Source organism: Notamacropus eugenii, chromosome 6, assembly GCF_028372415.1.
Source record: "Notamacropus eugenii isolate mMacEug1 chromosome 6, mMacEug1.pri_v2, whole genome shotgun sequence".
NCBI classification, from domain to species: Eukaryota; Metazoa; Chordata; class Mammalia; order Diprotodontia; family Macropodidae; genus Notamacropus; species Notamacropus eugenii.
Genome location: NC_092877.1, coordinates 321768703 through 321794533, shown reverse-complemented (window position 1 = coordinate 321794533; position 25831 = coordinate 321768703). Strand labels below are relative to the sequence as shown.

Below are 25831 nucleotides of genomic sequence, written 5' to 3'. Positions count from 1 at the left end.
CCTCCAGCTTTGATTCTTCTTTCATGACCTCTGGAATCCTTATTCTAATGGTAACAACTTTCCACTCGTGTTAAGCCTTCTTTAGATTATGCTGTCTTCTTGCACTGTCACAAACCTGGTATCTCCCTCATCCTACTACCCCCAGATGATTCCTGGCCACTCTTTCCAGTAACTGGCTACATAATTTCTCATGCCTCCAAGCAATACTCTGGACCATAAAAAGGACTAGATACATTTCTTCCTCTTTACTGCCACTTCTAGACCTTCCAAAACCATCACTTAACAAGCAGATTTTGTTTCCTGTTATATACCAGCCACCAGGTCATTCTCCCTCCTTTTTCAAGGACTCTAACATCTGGTTCTGATGAGGTTTAGGAGTGCTGGGGACCCCAAGATCCATATACGCTGGGTCCTGCTCAAATGAATTCGACTCAAACCTTTTTAAAATCAAAGAAAGACAAAGTTTATTAAAGATTCACCACCTTGGGCTGGCTCTTAAGGAGCCTAAAAATTTGTAAAACTTGTATTCACAAGTGGGCCTGATAGAATCTCAGCTGGACAGAGTCTGAGCTGGCCTGAATCTGAGTGCCTTCATGGAGGCAAGATGGACCTTAAATACAGAAAAGACTGTAGGAGGGATCTGGGGGTGATCTGGTAGTCCAGGGTGATGGGAGGAGGGGGGGTTTAGGGAGAATCTTGAGAAGTCCAAGGAGGGGGTGACTGGTCAAGTGTTGGAAACAGCTGGAGGCAATCAGGAGATATCAGACAGTGGAGGGCCTGGGCCAGAAGCAGGTGTAGTCAGGTAGTCTGGGGTCCCAGGGAAGGTCTCCATGGATCAAACCCAGGGAGGATCCTGATGGGAGTGGCTGGTAATAGGATCAAAGGGAGGAATATCAAAAGAAAGCTAAATAGAAAATAGGGAGTATCTGGCCTGGGAGAAATGGAAGGGGAATCCAAGGAGGCCCTCCCTCCCCCTCCATTCCAAGGGAAAAAGGTTTTGGCTTGGGCTTGTACCTCATCAGTTCCTGGGCTTCTCCACTCCAACCCCTGCCCCTCATACTTGAGGACTTCAACATACATACTGATGTCCCCTTAGTTATACTGACCACTTATTTTAGAACCTCAGCTCCTATAATCTGTACCTTCTATCCAACTCGCACACAGGGGGATGATCATAATTTCTTCATCTTCCATCTCTCTCATCTGCCTTCTAAACCAATTCTTCATATCACAATATCAAGTTACTCCATGTCTTTCCCGGGCAACGCCCCTGGGAATGCTTCATTTTCCTCCCTCAAACCCTTCTGATGTTTTAAATCCCAACAATGAGTTATCTCTGTCACCTACCTATCTTCTACATTCCTATGCACAAGCTATGTGAAGTCACACAAATATGGTACTGGTTTGACTACAGATGTATTTTAACCTACTCTCAAATGGGCTCCTTTTCAGAGGCATCAATCCTTCCTTTATTGACTCAACACACCCACAAAGGTTGTTCCAAACTTCACCATTGTATGAGCCACCTACGTCTCTGCCTCTCCAAACCCTTTCGGCATTAACAGATGACCTTTATTTATACTTTTCCAATTGGATTACATCCATTACAACCATCAACCCCTCTTAGCCTCTGGCACCTAGAGAGATCATTTAAAAATTATGTGACTACCTGAAAGCCATGATCAAAAAAAGAGCGATATCACGTTTCAAAAAATTATCAAGGAAAACTGTCCTTATATCCTAGAACCAGAGGGTAAAATAGAAATTGAAGGAATCTAGCAATCACCTCCAGAAAGAGATCCCTAAAACTCCCAAGAATATTATAGCCAAATTCAGAGTTCAAATATCATGTGGCCAGTCAGGATCACATAAGATTTAGCAGCTTCCATGTTAAAAAAGTGGAGGGCTTGGAATATATTCCAGAAGGTAAAAAGTTAGGATTGCAACTAAGAATAACCCAAGTAGAAAACTGAGTGTAATTGTTCAGGGGCAAAAAACAGGATATTTAATTAGAGGACTTCCAAGCATTCCTGATGCAAAGTCCGGAGCTGAACAGAAAATGTAACATTTAAACACAAGACTCAAAAGATCTAAAAAGTTAATCATATGTGAGAAAATATAAGGGACTCAATGAAGTTAAACTGTTTACATTCTGATATAGGAAGATGATACATATAACTTGTAAGAACTTTATCATTATTAGGGCAAGTAGAAGGAGTCTGCATGGATAGAGGGCACAGATATAAGTCAAATATGTTGAGATGATCTAAAAAAAAATAAAATGTAGGAGTGAGAATGAGGGATCCACTGGGAGAAAAGGGAAGGGAGAGGTAGGATGGGGAAAATATTGTCACATATAAGAGTTTTTATAGTGGAAAGAGAAATGGAATGGTGGTGGGCCATGCTTGAACTTCTCATCAGAATTCATTCAAAGAGGGAAGAATATATATACATATACACATACACTCAACTGAGTACAGAAATTTATCTTACCCAGCAGAGAAATAGGAGGAAAGGGGGATAAGAGATATGGGGAGGTAGGGAAGAAATAGGAGATGATAAAAGGGAGGGTGGATTAAGTGAAGAGGTCAGAAGCAAAACAGACATTTTGAGGAAGGACAGGGTAAAGAGAGAGAGAACAATAAACAAAAAAAAATAGGATGGAAAGAAATACATAGTAATCGTTAACTGTGAATGTGAATGAGATGAGCTAACTCATAAAGAGAAACAGATAGAAAAATATATCAGAAACCATAATCCAATAATACACTGTGTACAAGAAACATACCTGAAAATGACATGCAGAGTTAAAGTAAAGGATTGAGGTAAAATCTGTTGTTTCATCTGAAGTAAAAAAGGCAGGTGTAGCAATCATGATCTCAGACAAATCAAAAGCAAAAAAAAATAAGACCTAGAAATAATCAGGGTAACTACATTTTGCTAAAAAGCTACATAGACAATGAAGTAATATAAAATATTCTTATAGCAAGTTTCTCTGATAAAGGTCTCATTTCTCAAATATATAGAGAACTACATCAAATTTATAAAAATAAGATCCATTCCCCAAATAACCAAATGCCTTTTTAGAAAGGCAGTTTTCAGAAGAAAAAAAATCAAAGCTATCTACAGTCATATGAAAAAGTGCTCTAAGTCATTATATTGATTAAAGAAAGGCAAATTAAAACAACTCTGAGGTACCACCTCACACCAATCAACAAATGCTGAAGGGGATGAGAGAAAATAGGCACATTAATGAACTACCAGTAGAGTAATGAACCAGTCCAATCATTCTGGAGAACAAACTAGAACTGTGCCCAAAGGTCATTAAGCTAATACCCAATAACTAGGTATTAGGAGACCCTGCTTTCCAGAGCTAAGGCCCAGCAAGCAAGCTGTGCCCTGAGCTTGACATAACAATCCTTAGCGCTCACTCTCTGGATGATCTGGGCTCCAGCAAAATCCCAGAATTGTTTCACACCAGCATCGGCTGGTCTCTGAGCTTGGACAAGTACCTGCGGTACCCATGTTCAGTCAGAAGTCCTGCTATGAATCAAACTTGTCACATTGTTCCAGTTACCTCTCACTGCCTGAGCTACAGCTCACTGCACAGCCACTAGTATAAGTATTGAGATCTCCCCACAGTGCTCTGGATCCCACCCACTAAAAGCTGGACTCCTGTGCATGTGTCCTTACCTGCAAGTCATTTTCCTCACTTTGAAATTAAACTTCTGTTTGATTCTTAACTCTCCTGTGCCTAGCCTACTTTGTTTTGCTCTGTCACCCTTGGAGACTATTTCTAGTCCAGCCGACAACCACTACTCGGTCTATTCCCCAAAGCTATCAGAGAAAAAGGAAAAGTTTCTAAATATACAAAAATATTTACAATAGCTCTTTGTGTTGGCAAAGAATTGGAAATTATGGGATGTTCTTCAATTGGGGAATGGCTAAACAAGTTGTAGCATAGGGTTGTGATGGAGTACCACTGTGCTGTGGAAAATAACTAGGGGAGTGGTTTCAGAAAAAAATAAGTGAAGACCTATATGAACTGATATAAAGTAAAAGGAGAAGAACTGGGAGATCACTGTGCACAGTAATAGCAGTGTTGTAATAATGATCAACTGTAAAAGATCTGGCTGCTATTATCAATACAGTGATCCAAAACAATTCCAAAGGACTCGTGAAAAACTGCTATCCACCTGTATCTAGACAACAAACTGATGAATTCCAAGTGCAAGCCGAAGTATAATTTTCTCTTTTATTGCAATATGGTTCATACAGAACTGTTTTCCATGATTTCACATGTATGATTGATACATTGTTTGCCTTCTCATTGGGTCAAGGAAGGATGGAAAGAAGAGGAGAATCTGGAACTCAACATTTTAAAGGAATGTTAAAACTAAATTAGAAATTTTTAAAAAGAGAGGCATAGCTCCCCCCAAAAAAGGACATGATACCATTTCAAGGAGCTGTGTCCTGGTCAGACTACATCTGAAGTGTAGTTTTTTGACACCACAGATTAGAAAGGCCATTGTTAAACTGAAGAGTCAGAGGAAGAAAATTAGAATGATGAAGGGCTTTGAAGTTCATGCCATGAGGATCAGTAGAAGGAACTAGAGATTATCATCTTAGAGAAGATTCAGGAAAGGCTGTCTTCCAAGAACTGAAATGGATACCGTGTAGAAGTGGGGATCAGACTTGTTCTGTTTAGCCAGAGAGAGCAGAATCACAAGGAATGGGTCAAAGTTGCAAAGAGGAAAATTTAGGCTAGATACCAGAAGAAACTTCCAAACAATGTGAATCTCTGAAGGTAGAATGGCTACCTCAAGAGACTGTGAGTTCTCATATTGGGAGATTGTAACAGTAATTTAAATGGGAAGATCTTTCCATTCATTAATAGGCCCATGTGATCTGCTTAAATCACATGGATGCCTAAGTCACACGAGGTGGGAGGAGCATGCTAAACAGCAGAACAAGAAGGGTAGAGAAAAGCTGAGAGTAAGTCAGTCAGGTTAGTCAGAGCTGGGAAAGACACTGGCAAGCAGACAGCTAGGCTGGTGTTTGTGGGAAGGGGGGAAGGGCGGAAAGGGGAAGATGCTTGGAAATGCCTTTGCTTCCTGCAGTGCTAAAGTGTATCGATTTTTTGGTTATTGTGACTCATTTGGCTTTCTGATGTCTGAATAAATGTTTTTCTTCTGCCTTCTATATGGAAAGTCTGTTGTATTTTGCGACTGAGAACTACTCTGGCATATTCAGTCACCACCAGTGCTGTGAATATTGCCTTGGTGATACAGGGATCCTCTAACAAGGAGTGTAATAACAACTTATCAGATAAGTTGCAGTGAAGATACTTTTTCTGGTATGGGTTGAAGTAGATGGTCACTGAGGTTCCTAACAACTCTGAAAACCAATGATTCAATAATTCTGAGTTTCAGGTTTGTACCTTCAGACCTAACAAAAAGGAAGCATTTAGGTTTCAGGTTTTTAGACTTTCCCTTTGATAACCTGTTATTAGATTTTCTTCTCCATTAAAAGTTCTGACCCTAACTACCTTTTACCTATGGCTATATGACACATCAAAAGTTCAATTAATCCAGAGTAATGACCTTAACTAATTTAAGGAGTGTTATAATATTTATTATTTGTAGCTGATGTTCTTTTAAAAGTTATTTGGTTCTTCTGACAAGAAAGGAAAATGAGTGGTTTCAGTGAAATCTAAGATTTTTTGCTCCCAGTGTCTGGCAAAAAGCACTATTTTTATCCCTCTTTTTTTCCCTGATATTATCAAGCTATCATTCAGCCAATGGAGATCCAGGAATCTACTACCAAAATCATTCATTCCATTTCCTATAGATAGGCTGGGTTCTCAGAAACTTTGGCTCATCCTCAAAAGAAGCAACAGAATTTCTCAGCACCTACTTCAAGGAACAGCACCCACACCAAGCAGTCCCACTCAGCCTGAGGGTATAAGCAGCTCTGCTTAACCAAATGCCAAACATTTCCATTCCCTATTATAATGTATCATTTCTCTTTTACAAAGATTTATTTTAAACTTTTATAATTCAGATTTTGACTGCTCAGGAACAGGATCTTCCTATAATAAGATTTTAGTCCAAGAGAAATGTCCTAGTGACAACATTTTCCCTGAGTTTTTACAGAACCAGCTAACAATGTTAGATCAAGTACATGGTTGTTTGCACTTTTGTACATGCATTTATCATTTATAATTTACTATTACTGTTTATCATATCATCCTATTAAACCTTAACCTAAAATCTTTTAATTTGGGGGGAAATATTTTGATAAATATTTCAATATAACTGATTTTCTTTGTGATCCTATGTATTTCATTTTATCCATTTAAAAACCTTATAATGAAATGAGATCTACACACCTCACAAGAAATCCATGATACAAAAAAAAAAAAAACATTAAGGAGCATGGTATCAAATTCTAAGCCCATGAGAACAAGGCTTTGTCTTAGCTGACCTTTAAATTTCATGTACCAAGAAAGTAATTCTTGCTAAAGTATTCATTCAATAAATGTTTATAAATCATCCATGAATCAAATTATATTAAGATTCATTTATTAAGGGTCTACAATATTACTTCTGGGAAGGTAGGTGGTAGTGGAGACAGTGCTGTACCTGAAATGAGTTCAAATTCAGCCTCAGGTAATAGCTGGATGACCCCTGGCAAGTAACTTAACCCTCTTTGCCTCAGTTTCCTCATCTATAAAATGAGTTGGAGAAGAAATGGCAAACCACTCCAGCACCTTTACCAAGAAAACACCAAATGGGCATCACAAAGAGTTGGTCATGACTGAAACAACTGAACAACAACACTCTATTACTTGGTACTATTCTAGATTCTAGCAAAAAGTAAAACAGCTCCTGTATTCAAAAACTTACATTCTATGAAGGGAGACAATGTGCGCATACACACATATGCACACAGGAAACGTATACAAGGCATTTGCAGATAGATGAAACAAGAAAGGATTCACTACTAAAGTAGCATCTAGAATGAACTTTGCAGGAAATGAAAGAGTCTAAGAGGCAGAAGTGAGGAGAAGGCAAGTACATTTCAGGCATAGGGAAGAGCAGCCAAAACAGAAACATGGAGATGGGAGCAGGAGTAGTGACGTGTGAAGATGTGTCAGGACCAAAGACAGTAAAGGAAAAGGCATGTGACACATACCGCGTCTATTCATTAGATGATCTGTAATGGCTACAAAGGTTAAGTTGGGGCCAGACTTACCTTCTCCAGCAGGATCAGGCCTACTTGTGGTCAGACCTATGCTTTAGGCCTGAGTATTGCTTTGGTAGCTGTGGGGAGATTGGATAGTAAAGGAGAGACTTCACAGAATCTGAGAGCAGGAAGGGAGGTAAGTAGCTATCCAGTTCAGCCCATACACAACAGGAATTCCACTGTAACCACCAGGTTCTTCCTGATGTATCACAGATCCAAGGTCCTTTCCCATCTTTATTGCCCTCCGCTGGATACTCGCCAGTTTATCAATGTTTTTCTTAAATCATGGCACCCAGACCTGAACATTTTAGTACAGATGAGACCTAATTAGGGTAGAGTGGGAATGTCATTTCTTTATTCCTGGAAGCCATATCCCTCTAAATGTCACCTAGGATTGCATTAGCTCATCCCAGTAATGACTCATAGTAAACTTGCGGTCACTAAAACTACCAAATCCTTTTCAGAATAACTGCATTCTAATTATGTTTTCCCCATCTTATACTTATGGAGTTGATTTCTTTTTTTGTACTCAAGTGAAAGACAAAAGTAAGTCCAATACTCTAGAGCTCATCAAGTTTCTTTTGGATCCTGACTTCTCATCAGTAGTTAACTATGACTCCCAGGGATCACCTGCAAATTTGATGAGTATGCCATCTATGCCCAAAAAATCAAGCACAAACTCCTGGAATACTCTATAAAAGACCTATCACTATGTGTACTGTGAACCATCCACAACAATTCTGTTGAAGTCAGTCATCCAACCATTTCTCTATTCACCTACCAGTATCATCTAACTCCACCTTCTCCACAAGAACAGTATTAGATACTTTTATCAAATCCTTTGCTAAATTCTACCTAAGCCACATATCTACAGTATCCTCCCCTCATCTACAAATTTACTGATACTATCAAAAAAAAAAAAAAAAGGAAATGAAGTTAATGTGGCATGACATATTCTTGACAAAGCCTTTGTAAACACCATTTTCCTACCTACATGTTCTCTTTATTTTTAAAATCCAAGTTAACTTTCCCGATCTATATTGGCAGGCGTTATTCTCTTCCATATTTTTAAAAATCAAGAACAATGTTTGCCCTTCCCTAATCTTGTGGCATCTCTCTAATTTTCTATTTTTCAAACATCAATTGATAAGAGACTCAGCAATCACATCTACAAGTTCTTTCAGGACCCTGAATATAGTTCACCTGAGCCAGTTGACTTGAATTCATACTAGTTTTGGATATCAACTTCAAAAGTCATTTTTGCTCTATCATTTTGACCTCCTTTGAAGAGAGAACAGAAAACACTAAGTAACTCATCTTTTCTCACTGCTGTCAGTTATTGTGTCCTTTTATAGCTAAAAACAAACAAAAACTTCATGTTGTTCTTTGCTTCTCCCACCAACCTTACCTCATTCTGAGCATTCCCGACACAATTTTTACAAGACCATGACATGCTACTTATTTATATTCTATTACTGATCTTCCTTTTATATCTGCACATTTCTTCTTAAAATCTAAGTTCCTTGGTGAGTTCCCTGTACACCCACATGTCTCTTCAGACAAATTCCATTTTTCCTCCTCATAAGAATCCTCTTTATACCTTCAGAATTTCATCCTTAAGCATCTGCTGAGGTGACTTTTCCTGAAATACTTTAGCCTACAGTATCTTACCTATATTTCCTCAGAACTCTGTGAACTATACTTTCTCCAAATCTTAAGTTCATGTCACAGTATACCTGGATTTACTCTCTTCTATCACAAACCTTCAAGGTGAAGTAACCAGTTTCTCCCTTTAGGAAGAATCAGATCCAGAAAACAATTTCCTCTTCTTGATTCCACCACCTCCTGAAAAATAAAATCATCACCAGGGCAAATAAAGAAGCGTTAGCTAGTACTTTTCATGATAGCAAAGAACTGAAAACAAAGTAGATACCCACTGATTGCGGAATGGCTAAACAAATTGTAGTACATGAATGTATTGAAAAATGACTGTGCTATAAGAAATGACAAATGAGGAATACAGAGAAGCATGAAAAGATTAACATGAACTGATACAAACTGAAGTAAGCAGAGGAAAGAAAACAAAATACAGAATTATTACAACACTACATGTAAAAGAACAACCATGAAACAGTCAAAATTAAATGCAGCAAAGACACAAAGAGCAAGTTTGGCCCCAAAGAAGAGACATGAAGAAGGAGGGGTCTACAAGGATGGCACATTCCATGTACTGTCCAATTATTTCCTCCAGAATAATGGGTGGTTTTCTTGATTTTTCTTTCACTTCTTCTTTTAAAAAATTATTATGAAGGATTTCCAGGAGGAAGAAGTGGGAAGGAGTGGATACAGAAGGAAATTTAGATGATATAAAAGCAAAATATATCAATTTAATTAAAATAAAAAGAAATGATAAGCTGCTGTTTTAGCAGAGAAACTAATTAGAAGACCACTGCACAATTCAACAGATCAGGTGAGCAGTAATCAGGAATTGAATGAGGGTAGTCATGTGAGTGGAGATGTAGGAACAACAGATGCAGAGAGAACAGACAACACTTGGCAACTACTAGATGCTAAGCACTTTTTACAAATATCTCATAATGGACCACAAGAATAGAATAAGACACATACTTCAGTCCTGCCTAAAGTATTAATTCAATTTCTAGAAAAATATTTGTTTGATAAGAGAGGCTAGGGGAGGATTACATTGTACATGTTGGTAAAAGACGTTTTTTTAAAAAAAGAGTATTATTGAAACCTTTTTTGGTAACAGATTGTTGTTCATGGGGAGAGGCATCAGTGTGATTTCATCCATTTAGAGAACTCCTAATGTAGAAACTCCCTCCACAGGCACAGAATATCAATTCACTTGCACTTTGAGTTGCCTGGGGAGACTGAGAAATTATTTTTCTACGGTCAGAGAGCTAGCATGTGTTAAAGTTAGGACTTACACTCAGGTTTTACCAACCCTGGGGAGGGCCTTAAGTCCACTCCACTATGCCAAGCTACACCTCAGTGGGTAGTCACAATGTAAAAACGTGACTACACACTGAGAACGATGATAAAATAGGCAGGTAGAATTACAAAGGAATGAGAATAAATATTAAGAGCAAAAAAGTATGCAAACTGAGGAGAAGAAAGGATGGAGATATATAAAACCTGTAAGAGTCAAGAAATACAAGAGATGCACTACTATCAAGAAATCAGCTGAGGAAAACAAACACAAGTTGGGGGGGGGGCATTGATGTACTGATTGTTTTTGCTCAATTTTTCTTCTCTTTTTTTTTTTTTGAAAAACTATTTTTTTTAAAAGGATGACTCTGAGAGGAATAAAGAAGAAAAACACAGGGGGAAATATAGGTGATATAAATTTTTAAAGATACAGGAAAATGTTAAGCAATGACATGCCCAAAACCAATTAAAATAATTAAATGAAGCTTCCCTGAAATAGTATAGTCATATAAGTACCCTGAACCAAAACCAAAAAAAATACACACACAAAAAGCATCAGGGGATAAAAAGATTAGAGGAAAACTGAGATTAGCATAGTACCATAAGACTGAAACAACAGATTGAGATATCCCTTACTTTTGTACAGGAATAAAAGGATATTTGTCATTAAAATCAGCATCAGCTAGAATATATGCAATCTATCAACAACTATCTGGCAGAAAATGCTCTAAATAACAAGAAGAAATAAAAATTTAAAAAACTGAAGGTTCCAATTCATACCCCTCAGATTAGCAAAAGTGAGAAAAGGGACAAAGATAACTGTCAGAACAACTTTGGGAGAACTGCATACTAATGCCTCGTTGGTGGAGTTCTGAATTGGTCCAATGGTTCTGTAAACTTATTTGAAAACAGACCAAAAAAGCAACCAAACTGTACATATTCTTTTGCCCTATCTAAGCACCATTACTGGGCCTATACCCTGAAGAAGGTTAATGTCAGAGGAAAAGGACCCCCACATATGTACAGGAATATTTGTAACATCACTTTCTGTTGTAAGAAGCACCTGGAAAAAAGTGGATGACCATCAAGTAGGGAATAGCTGAACATATGATAACATGAATGTAAAGGAATATTTCCGTAAGAAATGACAAAATGAACAGATTCTGAGAAACCTAGGAATACTTGTATGAACTGATACAGAATGAAGTGATCAAAATCAAAATAACAATTTATCAATGACTACAATAAGGTAAAGGCAAACAACTCTAAAAGTTACAAACCCTGATGAATGCAATAGCCAACCATCATTCCAAAAGACTGATATCAAAGTATGTCTTCCACTTCCTGGCAGAGAAAAGATGGGCTAGAAGTACAGGATGAAAGATACAATTTCAGACATAACCAATAACGAATTTGTTTCATTTGCCTACATATTATTTCAAGGGAGGGTAGATTTTATGTGGGAGTGGGGCAAGTGCAGTTGTTGAGGTAGGGTAGTAGCAATAGTAATTTTTTTTTTTTTTTTAAAGGAAGAAAAACGTTATCAGTGAAACAAAAATACACAAAAGAGGAGAAGAAGTTTAGAACGGGATACCAACAAGAAAGGCAATGTTGATACTATTTTGTTAAATTTAAAATACAAATTTTTTAAAGAATCTGTACATAAAAGATTCAGAGACTAATATGCAATCTCATTTTGCTCTTTTTTGCAGAAATATTTATGTTTATTGATAATTTAAGTTCACAATAAAAAATAAATTTTTTTCATCAATATCAGTTCTATTAAGCTATTGAGCACTAAGTAATCTCCTTACCCCCCAAAAATTATGAAATTTACTTTATTATATTAACAGGATTTTATTTACTCCAATTCAATAGAACTGAAAGACAAGGCCCATCCAACCAAAATACTGATTTCCCAGGAAAGATGTGAATTACTGACTTTTAAAAGGGAGGCGAGTGGTTTCCATCCACAAGAAAACCAGTACAATCCATTTCCAGCAAGGAATATGGAAAAGGAAATGAGTTAAAAAAAAAAAAAGGCAGGAGCAAAGATATTCGAAAGTGTTTCTCTTCCTGAGAAGAGGAAGTGTAGTTTCTTTATTTTGCTGAAAAATGCACACATAAATAGAAAAAATACCTGTCAAAGTGAAACAAAAATAACTTTGTTCTGTGAGCATGGATAGCCAAGCATTAATCATGCTCCTCCTCTGACTACATAAACTCATTCAAATAGCCTTAGCACCTTAATAGAATTCATTTCCCCTTCAGTCATATACAATTCCTATGACCAACGCTGAGAAACCTAATTTCATAAAAGATTTATCTGTGAAACCAAGATTTCAGAAATAAATGTGCAAGGTTCCTACCCTAATTACCCAAATAATCTGAAAACTGATTTTATTTCTTTATTGCTAAGATAGGAGGTACCAAATGACTCACACCACCCAAGGGGCCATATTAAGGAACTTCAAGGCTCTTACTCATCAGATAACAGTGCTATGCAAGTGCACAGGGAATGCTAATAAAGCTCCCACTATCTTTAGAGGCATCTCAGTTGACAAGCAGGACAGGAAAGAAATCTAGTTAAACCCCTATAGTCAACAAGTCAACGAAAAGACAGGAAAAGAAAGGTGTTGGTTTACCATTGGTCCCTGAATTGCCACCTTGCTAAACTACCTTATTTTTTATCAGAAATCATATTGTTTACTATACCTAATATGTTTGCAAGACTTAATCATTGTTAAACAAGTAGTGAACAAAAGCTCAAGATGTATTACATGAAAATTTCAATTTTCATGACGTGTGTATCAGTATATTAATTTTATATGAATATTAATAATATAACAAATGCATGGTAAAATGTTAATTAAAAACTATATATTAAGTATCAATTTGAATTCAAAACAATATGTTACTGAAGGTTTCCAGTAATATACCATTTTTAAAGTTGATGGAACCTAATTTTAAAGACCTGTTAAGATATTCTGGTGCATGTGATCTTCTTAAGCAAGTTTTCACACTAAAACTACCAGTGCAGCCTACAAATCAATTAACAAGTACTTATTAAAGGCATTTGCAAAGCAGATACTCATCTTCCTGAGATCAAATCCAGCCTCAGACACTTACTAGACTAGCTGGGTGATCATGGACAAGTCACCTAACCCTGTTTGCCTCAGTTTCCTTTCCTCATCTGTGTAAAATGAGCTGGAGAAGGAAATGGCAAACCATTCCAGTATCTCTGTTAAGAAAACCCCAATTCCCCAATTGATAAATGGTCAAAGAATATGAACAGGCAATTTTCAGAAGAAGAAATTAAAGATATCTATAATCATATGAAAAAATGCTCTAAATCACTATTGATTAGAGAGATGCAAATCAAAACAACTCTGAGGTACCACATCACACCTATAAGATTGGCAAACATGACAGAACAAGAAAATGATAAATGCTGGAGAGGATGTGGGAGAGTTGGAACACTAATTCATTGTTGGTGGAGCTGCGAGCGCATCCAACCATTCTGGAGAGCAATTTGGAACTATGCCCAAAGGGCTACAAAAATGTGCATACCCTTTGACCCAGCAATATCGCTACTAGGACTGTATCCCCAAGAGATCATAAAAATGGGAAAGGGTCCCACATGTACAAAAATATTTATAGCAGCACTCTTTGTAGTTGCCAAAAACTGGAAGTCAAGGGGATGTCCATCAATTGGGGAATGGCTGAATAAATTATGGTATATGAATGTAATGGAGTACTATTGTGCCATAAGAAATGATGAACAAGAAGACTTCAGAGACGCCTGGAAGGACTTATATGACCTGATGGTGAGTGAAAGGAGCAGAACCAGGAGAACTTTGTACACAGCAACGACCACAGTGTGTGAGAGTTTTTTCTGGTAGACTTGGAATTTTGTAATAACGCAAGAACTTCTTAAAAAAAAAAATCCCAATGGTGGTTTTCTAAGGCAAAATGCCTTCCACACTCAGAGAAAGAAATATGGAAGTCATTCGCAGAATGTAGCAGATCATGTTTGTGTATGTGTATGTTTTTGTGTATCATGTTTTGATTTGTTATATGATTTCTTCCATTTATTTTAGTCCTACTACATAGCATGACTATAGTGAAAATGTACTCAATAGGAAAGTATATGTAGAACCTATACAGAATTGTATGCAGTCGTGGGGAGGGAGGGGGGTTGTAGGGGGTAGATGTGGGGGGGATAAAATCTCAATTGTATGGCAGTGATTGTTAAACATTAAAAAAGAAAAAAGAAAAAAAAAGAAAAAAAAAAAAAGAAAACCCCAAAATGGGGTCACCAAAGAGTCACACACGACTGAAAAATGACTGAACATTTATTAAGCTCCTACTATATAGTCAGTCGCTGTGCTGGTAAGATGAGTACAAAAATGAAAACAATAGCTGCTCTCAAGGACCTTACATCTTAACGGGGAAGACAAACTCAAACATATGCAGCATAAACGTAAAATGAATAAATACCAATGTACACAAAGTAGTTAAGACAAGTTAGAGAGAAAGGATATTAGCAGAACAAGAAAGGTTTCATGCAGAAGACAGCACTCTAAAAGAAAAAGTAAAGAATGAGGTGGAAATGAAGAAAGGAGTGCAGTAGGACCTGAACTAAAGTGGTAGCTGTGAGAGTTGGAGAGAAGTGGTCTGATAGGGGATGATGTGAAAGCAGAAATAACAAGATTTGGTGATTGATAGCACATGTGGAAAAAGGGATAGTGAGAAGTTTAAGATAATGCTTGAGATTAAGATCCTAGGAGACTAGAAAATAGAAGTGTGGAAGAGGGGATAGTTTGGAGGAAAAGAAGATAATTTCAATTTTGGACATAGTAATTTGATATGTCTCCAGGATATCAAGGTGAAATGTCCAACAGGCAACTGGTAATGAGGAAATGAATCTCTGGGAAGATTCACTTGCTTCCAACGACTCTAGAGGAGAGAGTGAGGCTGACACTTCTGTCTCACTTAAATCCAATTTACAAGCAAGTCAAGACTTCATTCTCATGACGTCATTGGTCCTTGTCAAGAATGAATGATGAACAACAGCAATGAACAAGGAGCACTTAGAATGAGGAAGACCTGAGTTCAAATACTGCCCCAGGTAGTCTTGTATGTGACTAATCTGTGACCTAGTCATGCTCTGTGCCTCAGTTTCCTCACTTATAAAATGGAGATGATGACAATATCACAACTAAGTTTTGATAATCAACTAAGTTTTAACATATATAAAATGCTTTGCAAACCTTGAAGTACTGTAACTGCGAATTATTGTTGTAATTATCATCACTCACCATCATTATTATTAAATACATCTGAGAGTCACTGGAATAGAGATAACTAAACCCATGAGAGCTGATGAGGTCACCCAGAGAGAATGTAATACGAGTATGAATCAAGTCTAGGACACAGGACCCACATTTAAGTAGCCAGACCTGGACAAAAAAACAGTAAAAGATAGTGAGGAGAAATTCAACAAACAGGGAAAAGGAGCAGGAGAGTACAGACATACCTCAGAGGTATATTGCAGGTTAAGTTCCAGACCACTGCAAGAAAGCATACATGCAAAGGGGCTGGCCTTGGCAAAAAGAAGGGCCACCTCTGTCAGAAACAAAGATAACTACATTTAGAAGAACAGCAAATGGAGTCATGCAGAATGGGAAATATTATAAAGAAGCATTATTTAAAGACAAATCTAAAAGGTTATTTTAAAATCAAATCCTTTTAGGAATTTATAACATGTCTGATAACCGAAAGGGGATTTAAGAATTTGTTTTCTTGTGAAATTAAATTTCAAGATAAATCATATTATTAAAAGGCTAGAATGTCTCCAGACTAGGTAAACGAAGGTCAATGGTCAAGTAAACTAAAGGAAGTAGCTAAAATCAGGACCTTAGCACATAGATGCTACCAGCACTCAGCTTATCTTGAAGATCAAGTGAGCATCCAGCACAGTGCCTGGCACAGAATGAGCGCTACACAAATGTTAGCCATTATTATTTTTATCTTAGAAACCAAAGATGAACTTGTCTGATCAATGCGATAATAATGGTAAAAAGCACTTATAACAGCGCCAGACCCAGAGTGGCTATTTATTCTGAAAACCAATCTTATTCATTCCATGGTAAATGGCCTGCAAGGATGCTAGAGATGAAAGGTGAAAGAAGAGGGAATTAACTGCTGACCCCAAAGTTTTGGTTCCCATGACCAAGTTTTGTCTAAATCTGTGAAGATCTGGCTTTGAGAAGCATCCAAAGTGATGCAATTGTGCATGGGTCCAGTGTTAGTATCTGAGCACAAACAGTACTTGACTTCCATATCCACATTATAACAGAAAAGTCTGACCAGAGTCCACTACTCTTTTAGCTCTGGGACCTGCAATCTGGAGGAATAAAGCCTCTAAAAATGTTCAATGTTCTCAGAATTTTGATCTCTTCACTCCACATGTTTCAGACTCATGATTTGTGTTTTCTAATAAGACTTTCCTTTGAAGAAAAATCTAGTCACAAAACTGGAAAACACCTTAAAATTACCTGATTCAACCCTTTCATTTAATGGATTAATAAGATCATGGATTTAGAAGTGGAACGGCCCTTAGATCTTCTGGTCCAACTCACCAAACTTAAACCTGGAATGATTAAATGATTTGAGTACAGTCAAGCACCCTGTTAAAGACAAAGAGAAGTCAGCTCTTTCAAATGCAAGCAAGTTTAATCCACACCACACCGATGACATCAAGATTTTTTTTTTTAAATGAGAGAAATTGGCGAGACCTAAATCTAAAAAGAAAATTCATTGGGGTGACTAGGGAACTAATGAAGCAATTGAAAAAGGTACCTGCATGACAAGGAAGAAAACCAACATAACAATGTGCTAAATAACTACATCCCCATGACACAGTGCTTCCTTAATGAATTCTCCAAATGTGTCTTAAGAACTAATTCATCCTCACATATAAACCCTTAAGAGCTAATTCAAGACACATCCACAGGACAAGGCTTTTTAAACTTCATGAAGGAGTTATGTTTCAAACTACAGCTCTCCTAAGTCATAGAATTCAGGGTAAAAATGGCCAAACACCACTTTGAAGATCTGCCACCCCCATGCATTTTCACTAGATCTATTTTTTTTCTAGGGTTCGTGCAATGTGAAGGTTTTTATGTCCAAGTCAAAGACGTGCAGCATGGTATAGGGAGGGAATATAGCAGTAAACTTGGATGTCAGAAAGACCCAGGTCAAAATCCAGCTTCAGACCCTTACCTGCTCAGATTACATAACATCTGTGCCTCAATCTTCTCAGCGGTAAAGTAAGGGTACTACTGGACTCGATGGCCTCTAAATTATAATTCTTCTAATTATAAGTCTGTACTAGGGTGGGGAGCAAGGGCTGGCTTTAGAAATGATTGGGCTCTGCAGCTTACTAGATTTGTGACCTTAGGTTAAGTTATTTGCACATAGGAAGTGCTTTATTGAAAGGAACTGAACTGTCCAAGGCCATACAGATACTAAGTGGCAAAGTCTTGGGGCAACTCACTTCTCAAAAGCTGGACTTTATTACCTGGAAGATCCCATTCTAGCTCTAAATCCTGATTAAGTCTCCAACATGCACTAAGGTAAAAATAAGTGTAACTAATTCTCAAATGACTGCCTGGATCAGAATAAGCTCTCAAAAGGATGTCTGTAACTTCCCAAGCAAAAAAACTATAGCACATTCTTTGTATTGTCCAAACAGCAAAGGCAATTTGGATTGGTGGAGTAGGCCCCGTAACCCAATTTCGTCCACCTTGCATGCCCAGAGATTTCCCTGACCCTCCAGCACAAAAACTGCCAAAACGCAACAATAAAGTAGTCTAATTTCAGGTGCATTTAGCTTGGCCCTGGTATGGGTTCAGACTCAATCCCGTTCCCACCCCCAGTTTATGCCTCAATTTCTATCACACACAGACTTGGAGACAAAACTCCCACTCCCACCTCCAATCCAGACCAGCCAGAAGCTTTGCCTTTCCCTCTCCCACCCCCAGGCTGAGCCAGATCCAGCAGCAGCAAAGCTCTTAACAACACACACACACCCAATGCAGACCAGACTTCTCCCCTTCACACCTTCATCCTGAACAGGATCCAGCAGCAGAATGCTCTAAAAGGCCCCCCACCCTCCATGCGCCCAGGCCAGGTTTTCCTTCTTCCGCCCCCACTAAGCCAGATCCAGGAGAAGCAGCAAAGCTCTTAAACTTGCCCCCTTCCCAAGCAGACCTCGTTCCCCCCCTCCCACTCCCACGTTAAGTCGTTAAGCAGCGGCAGCAATGCTCTTAGAGCCCCTACCCCTCAGACCAGGCTCTTCTACCACCCCAGTGCAGATCCAGGCTCCCAAGCAGCACCAGACTCTCCCCCTCTAAGCAATGCTCAGAGCCCCCCAGCCCGGATCTCCCCCACACACCCCCCCCATGCTAAGGCTGATGCAGCAGCAGCAATGCTCAGGGCCCCCCAGCCCGGATCTCCCCCACACCCCCCCCCCCATGCTAAGGCTGATGCAGCAGCAGCAATGCTCAGGGCCCCCCAGCCCGGATCTCCCCCACACCCCCCCATGCCAAGTCAGATGCAGCAGCAGCAATGCTCAGGGCCCCCCAGCCCGGATCTCCCCCACACTCCCCCCATGCTAAGGCTGATGCAGCAGCAATGCTCAGACCCCTCCCCCAGGCTCTGCTCCCCTCGCCCCCACGCTGTCAGGTCCGGCAGCGAGGCTCCCAGAGCCCCGCCCCCTCCCCCCCCCATCATTCCGGAGGGTTGGAGCGCGGCATTGCCGCAGCCTCCGGCTACTCCCTCCCTCCCGCTCCGGGTCCCCCGCCCAAGCCAGGGCCGCCCAGGGGCTGAAGCCGGGCCGGGGCGCGCGGGTCCGGGGGCGCGCACGCCTCACGCCCGTCCCCCTCCCCCTCAATCTCCCCCCCGGCGCGGCCCCGTGCGCGCCCCCGAGGGCCCTCGGCGGCGGGGGAGGCTGGGGGCGGGGCCCGCGTGCCGGCCAACGCTCCCCGGCCCCTGCCCGGCCGCCGGCTCGCCCTAACCCGAAGGAAAAACAATGGGCCTGCGGGGCGTGCGTCGCTCACTCACCCAGCGCCGGCGCCACCGCCTGCGAACGCCCGCTCTCCACGCCGCGCCTCGGCTCCCCGTCCGCCTCCGCGCCGAGCCGGCCAGAGGCCTGGAAGCATTCAACCCCACCCCCTTGCTCGCCCGCTGGCTCCGGGCTCAGGACCCGCGGCCGCACTTCCGAGGCGGAGCGAGGCCCTCCTCCTCCTCCTCGTCCCTCCCTCCTGGGCCACCCAGCGTCCCAACCGCCCCTAGCCCGTGGCCACCGATGCGGCCGCCACTCTCGGGAGCTGGGAAGCCAGTGTCTGTTAAGTCCCGAACCGTCCGGGACACGCACCTCCCAGCGGCTCGTTTGCATATTCAGGAGCCGCCGTCGCCCATTGGCCCGCCGGTGGTGGCGCGTGAGAGGATGAGCCTATGGAATTCCGGCCGGGAAGAGTAAAGCGAGCGGAGGACAGAGGGAGGAGCGAGGTTACTACAGGTCATTTGGGCCCGGGCTCCAGAGTCGCCCGGCCGCAGGCTTCTCCCGCTGCGGCTGGGCGTGCGCTGGAGGGGAGGTCCCCGGGGCGGTACGCCCGAGTCTGGGTTCCAGCCTGCTGCGGGGGAGGGAGAGAAGAGATTTCCTCCAAATAATCGAAAGTGCATTATTCTTGTCGCCCGATACAGGATCTGCAGAAGTCACCTGGGTTTTCGCTTCTTCCTTTTTAATAGCATTAATTGACACGTTTTAGCAGAAATCCTTCTTTTCGGACCGAAGAGCTTTAGCCACGCCAGATAATAAGGCAGTCTACCTGGAACTGAGCTCTTGACCTCAGGCAGCTGGGGAAAACCCTTCTCCCCGTCCATCCCCCACCCCCCTTAGTGCCATGTGCAGAAAAAGTGGGAGTCCTTTTGACCAGAGCTTGAAATCAAACTCTTGTTTTATGCCCTGTTTGACTTATAAGCCTGTGTTTTCCTGTGCTTAAAAAATGTATTCGTGTCAATTACTCCAAACAGTGGAGGAAAATGTCATTAACAAAATGCGTATTCCCTGGGAAATGGCCACTGAGCGCTGCAAGCTTCTGGCGAGCACTTCCCCGTCTGAACGTGTCCTCGAGTGAGAAAGGGGGTGTCTGCCAGTCAGGAAGCACCCCCAAGATCTGCAGCTTCTCAGGGACGGTGCAGACCTGCTTTGGGAGAAAGCCTCCCCACCTGCGAGTCCCCTGTGCATGCCCATGATGTCATAGACCTACTCTCTGGTCAGTTTCCCGTAGCAGCTTCCCTGGGTCACCGTGGCCAGTAGAACAGGTATATAGGTAGTGGAACGGTCCCAAGGTAGGAAGGTAAAGCAGGTGTTCCACTTCAAGATGGAAACCTTTTTTTCCTCCAGTGCAGAGAAGCCAGCAGCTTCTAACTTAAAGACGAGTCAAAGAGCTGGGAGATCAGCTCGGATGGAAATCTTCTTTGAGTAGGTGAAAGGTGATTTTCATTAGCTAGCCTCCAGCTAAAGCAGGGGCTTACTTCCCCGGAGAATCTCTAGAGCCAGAATGGGGTGGAGTGAGGTTCGCAACAAAGACATCCTACTCCCCTTGGGCCTGCCGCCAGTTTATCCACCTGGAGGAACGGATACTTTACCTGAGCAACCTGTTCTTCCACTGGAGTTCCATAGAAATGCTGCTGCTCATTAAATCGTTTGAAATGTTGTTATTTGATACACCCTGAAGATCGTTGGGTTCTAGAGTTGATCAGAAAGTACCTCTTAGAATTTTGTTTTTGTGGGCTGGTGGGGGCTCCCCGCCCTCAAAACTAAGGAACCCACTTTCGAAGTGAAAGACTTAGAAAAACCATAACTTAAGCTTGAACCCTGCCTAATAAGACTCATCTATATCCACTTGACTTTTTACATACCTGTATTTATAGAAAAAACTGGAGGAAATGTTCAAGATTCCTTATTAAATTTCAGTTTTTATTTGTATATGTGAATTTCATGTATACATGTATACTGAAGGTATGTGAACTGGGTAAATGGTGCTACATTTTATGTTACACTTATTCTCAAAAATAATTTTGGATGAATGTTTACACTATGGAATGCTTTCAATATCTGAGTGCTCGTTCTCTTTGCCCTTTTAGTACTCCTGTTTTAAGAGAAATATCAGGTTTTCATTTTATTTCATAGGTTGATTGTGCATATACAGGTATTCATGAGAGATGAGATTTGGGGATATTTATTCTCTAATTAAGACTTTTGTCTTTTGTACAAATCAAATCTTCAGTAAGTCCCCGTCAGAGCCAGAATTTAGGAGCATGAAAGATAGGAGACAAGGGTTCTAAGGAGGTATGCTCTTTAATTTTATATATAGAAAATTATGTTAGTAATTTATTTTACATGCGTATATTCTTAATAATGGAAAATTCCATTCTCCAAAGCACACAGGTATTTCTTTTGTAGCAAGTTCAAAAACAGCTAAAAGTCTCTGGTGAGTGATAATAACTAGCATTTGTATAGCACTTTAAGGTTTGAAAAAGCTTTACATGCAATATCTTGTTTGATAAAGGTAGGTACGTTCACTAGCCCCATTTTACAGAAGAGACACCTAAGCAAGCCTAAGACAGACTGAATGACTTGCCTGGTATGTCTCAGGCAGCAGTTCCTGACTCCAGATCCTGACTCCAGCCATGCCACCTAGCTTACCTTATCCATGGAGCTTACTTTACTACCACAAGGGAGTCATTTTCAAACCTTACCTAGACCTTGTCCTGGCACCAGTCTCCACTAGCTACCCCCTAAAAAATGCCACACTCTTTAGCAGCTGTCTCTCAACTACCCCTATCATTTCCCAGCTTGGGACTTTGTTCACAATGCCTGGAATGTCTCTCTTCCTGTCCACCCAGGCTCTGCATGTTAAAATTCCATCTATCCTTCAAAACCTCTAGATTCCTCTTCCATTAAGCTTTCCCCAATCCCCAAGCCAATAGTGATGTTCATAGTACTTTGCTTGTACTTTTATGAATTAACCATTTTCTAAACTTATATTATGCCTATTTGTATATGTTTTGGTGTTGTAGAAAGTGTAGAAACCAATCATGTTGTCTATAAAATCAAAGATACTGGAATGTTCTTATCTCTTGAAATTGCCAGTTAATTGGCCTAGCAATTCCCATAATCACCAATTTATATTTAATCACTAAATCATAATAAGAAACTTCAAGAGATCATTTGGTTCAGACCTGACACCACTCAGTAAATGGTAATAAATTTACCAATTTTGTAATAAATACCAAATTGGTAATAAAATTACCAGTCCTCATCTTTATAAAGACTTCCTTGATGACAGGTCTGTCTCTCAACCTGTCTTGGAACTATGATCTAGAGTGTTTAAATGTTCCCCACATCTTACCCAATTTTCCAAAATTTAACTTAATTTCCTCTTGCTATACTATCTGCGATTATGAAGAACAGTCAGTTGATCAGAATCCTCTTTTTAAGAGTCCTTCATATGTATAGAAGTGACTAAGTCACCATTTTACCCTCCTCTTTTCTAGTCTAAAAAAAACTTTTTCTCTTTTAAGCTCTCCCCAAGGTCCCATTGCCTATCCTTTTAATCATTTTTATTGTTTCTCTTACGAGCCCTCATTTGAAGCTACCTCATTTGAAAACTAAAATAGTCTTTTTCAGATCTTGTCCTACTTGACTCTTCTACAGTCAAGCTGGCCTACTGGGCATTCCATATCTTAGCTTCCTACCTTCATACACCCTGTATTCCTCACCTACCCTTAGTATCCTTTCAAGCATCAGCTTACGGGTGACCTCCTAAATCCCTGTTCACCCCCCCCCCCTCACTATTAGAGCTCTCTCTATACTTCAGGTTACCTTGTAATTATTTATCTGCATATATATCATATCCACCTTGTATCAGCCAACCGATTAAAAAGTGTTTATTAAGATTGTTGTGCCCCAGGCACTATTCTAAGAATTTGGGCTCCTCTAAGAGGGCTGGATTTGGTTTGGCCTTGCCTTTGGATCCTCGGCATCTAAAACTGTTTTCTACCTAATAGTTGATCAATAAATGCTCACGGATTTAAGTTGATTTAAATGACCAATACAAATGTAAATGAAAGAACTACTTGCCCAGTGTTATATATCATACCCTGTTATTATATACTAATATAATACTAGCTTTAAAATAGTATTAGAACATTAATTCATGTTCATTTTTTTTTTCACTAAAACTCAATTCTTTTCAGTCATTCAGTTATTTAAGTTAGAATCAGGCCTAGTTCATTATCACATTGATGACCTAGTAACATCCTGATCTCTCAATTCATCAACCTCCTCAGCTTCTATGATCTCTATTTCTAGTCAACAATGAATTGTTTCTTGGTCATTGAGGACCTAAGCAAAGTTTGAAGAGGGTCACCATCAAGCTGGCCACAGAGTGATTAGTTTTTTGGTCACAGCAATGGATCGTTTCTCTAGCAGTTCTTATGGAAAGATGGCAAGATGTGGGATCAATAATAGAAAAATCAGGTAGGTTCTGGTTTGGTTGAATGGTACCAAGTCAGTCAACAAGCATTTATTCAGCTGCTGCTGTATGCCATTTATTAAATACCTACTATGTACCAGGTACTGTACTAGGTACTAGGGAAACAAAGACTAAAAAATAATAATAATAATAATAATAATAATAATTCTTGCTCTCAGCAAGCTTACATTCTATCAGAGGGAATACTCAAAGTGTAATCACTAATAATTTGATGTCAACTTGGAAATCTACAGGTGAGAAGTAGAGTGCTCCAGGGATCTATGGTTGATCCCCATTTGTGCTAGTTCAGTCCTTTCAGTTGTGTCTGTTTGACTCTCCATGACCCCATTGGGGTTTTATTAGCAAAGATCCTGGAGTGGTTTGCCATTTCCTTCTCCAGCTTGTTTTACAGATGAGGAAACTGAGGCAAACAGGCCAGACAGCTAATAAGTGTCTGAGGCCAGATTGAAACTCAAGAAGATGAGTCTTCCTGGTTCCCAGCCTAATGTTCTATCCACTATACAACTACAACAATATGGATGCCCTTGCTTGTCAAATTTGCCAATAGTACAAAGCTTGAAAAGGTCCAAAACCAAGTTGGACCAGCTTCCAGTTTTCCAGTTGTTAAATTTTATTATACCTTGGAATTAGGCAAATGCTATAAAGCATGACTTGAATTATTATTTTATTGATTATCTAGGCTTAAGAAGAGAAAATGTTCATTAAAAAAATTAAACTTAAAAGCTTTTTATGCATTCATTTTTTTTTCAAAGATTTGGTTGTTAAATATTCACCAGCATATCCTCTGGATAGCTAACATATTGAATAACAGTTAAGCGTCAAAATGATTTTGACTGGGTAGAAGATTGTCCAAATTTTTAAAAGATGAAATTTTACAGGAATGAGTGTAAAATCTTTTACCTGGGTAACAAGAAAAATCAGCTCTACAAGTGTAAGTTGGGGAAGGTGTAGCTAAATAAGCAGTTCATCTGAAAAAGATCAGAGGGCCCAAGTGAACAGAAAACTGAATATACGTCAACAGTGTGTATGGCAGGCAAGAAAGCTGGGGCAATCCTAGGCTGTAGTCAGTGAGCCACAGTGCCCAGGGCAAGAGAGATGCTAAGCCTTCTGTACATGCTGCCCCCATCAAGCCACATCTGAAGCATTATGTTCAGTTCTGGTTGTCACATTTTAGGAAGGGCCCCAGTAAACTGGAAAGCATCTTGAAGATGGCAAGTAGGAGGGAAAAGATAATACCACGAGGACCACTTTTAAGAAGTAGGGCTGCTGAGTGGAGGAGATTTGGTAGGGATGTGGTGCCCTTTAAATATCTGAAGTGCCGTCCTGCAGAGGTGGTATTGGGGTCCTTCTGCTTGATGTTGGAAGGTGCAACAGAAGCAACACGTCATATTCTGTTTTGTCCTATTGCCATGTCCATTGAATCTTCCCTCCCTGGTTGTGATCTTCAGGGAAGGGACGATATCATTTCTAATCTTTGGTCTTTCCACATCAAACGCAGTCCCTTGTATATCAAAGACATTAAATGAATGTTCAATGGATAAATAAGTTATTTCTACAAAAATAATGTAGAATATATTACAAAAATGTTTTCCATTGTTATTCAGTCAGTTCAGATTCTTCATGACCCCATTTAAGGTTTTCTTGGCAAAGGCACTGGGGTGATTTGTCATTTCCTTCTCCAGCTCATTTTGAAGATGAGGAAACTGAGACAAATAGAGTTAAATGACTTGCCTAGCATCACACAACTAGTAAGTGGTCTTACTGAGATCACATCTGAATTTTGGTCTTCCTGACTCCAGGCTTAACACCATCTACTGAGTCATCTAGCCCATAACTAACAACAAAAATGCCAGAGTACCAATTTTTATACAAAAGTATGATTTTAAATTTTTTTTGGCATTAGAGAGCTTAGTTGGCACTGATCAGCTCCAGTGGGTTGAATCATCATCTCTATGCAGATTGAGTAACAAATATGCATATAGGCATGTGCATGTGCATGTGTG

At 40.1% G+C, this 25831-nt stretch overlaps 1 protein-coding gene across 1 annotated transcript in view; it reads right to left on the bottom strand.

Moving 5' to 3' along the window:
• ACSL3 (acyl-CoA synthetase long chain family member 3) overlaps positions 1-19443 on the bottom strand; it is an 87692-nt gene extending 68249 nt beyond the window's left edge. Inside the window, exon 1 of the mRNA XM_072617947.1 lies at positions 19327-19443. The gene's annotated coding sequence lies outside the window, so the exon portion shown is untranslated. The remainder of the gene's footprint in view (positions 1-19326) is intronic.
• Positions 19444-25831: the final 6388 nt, after the last annotated feature.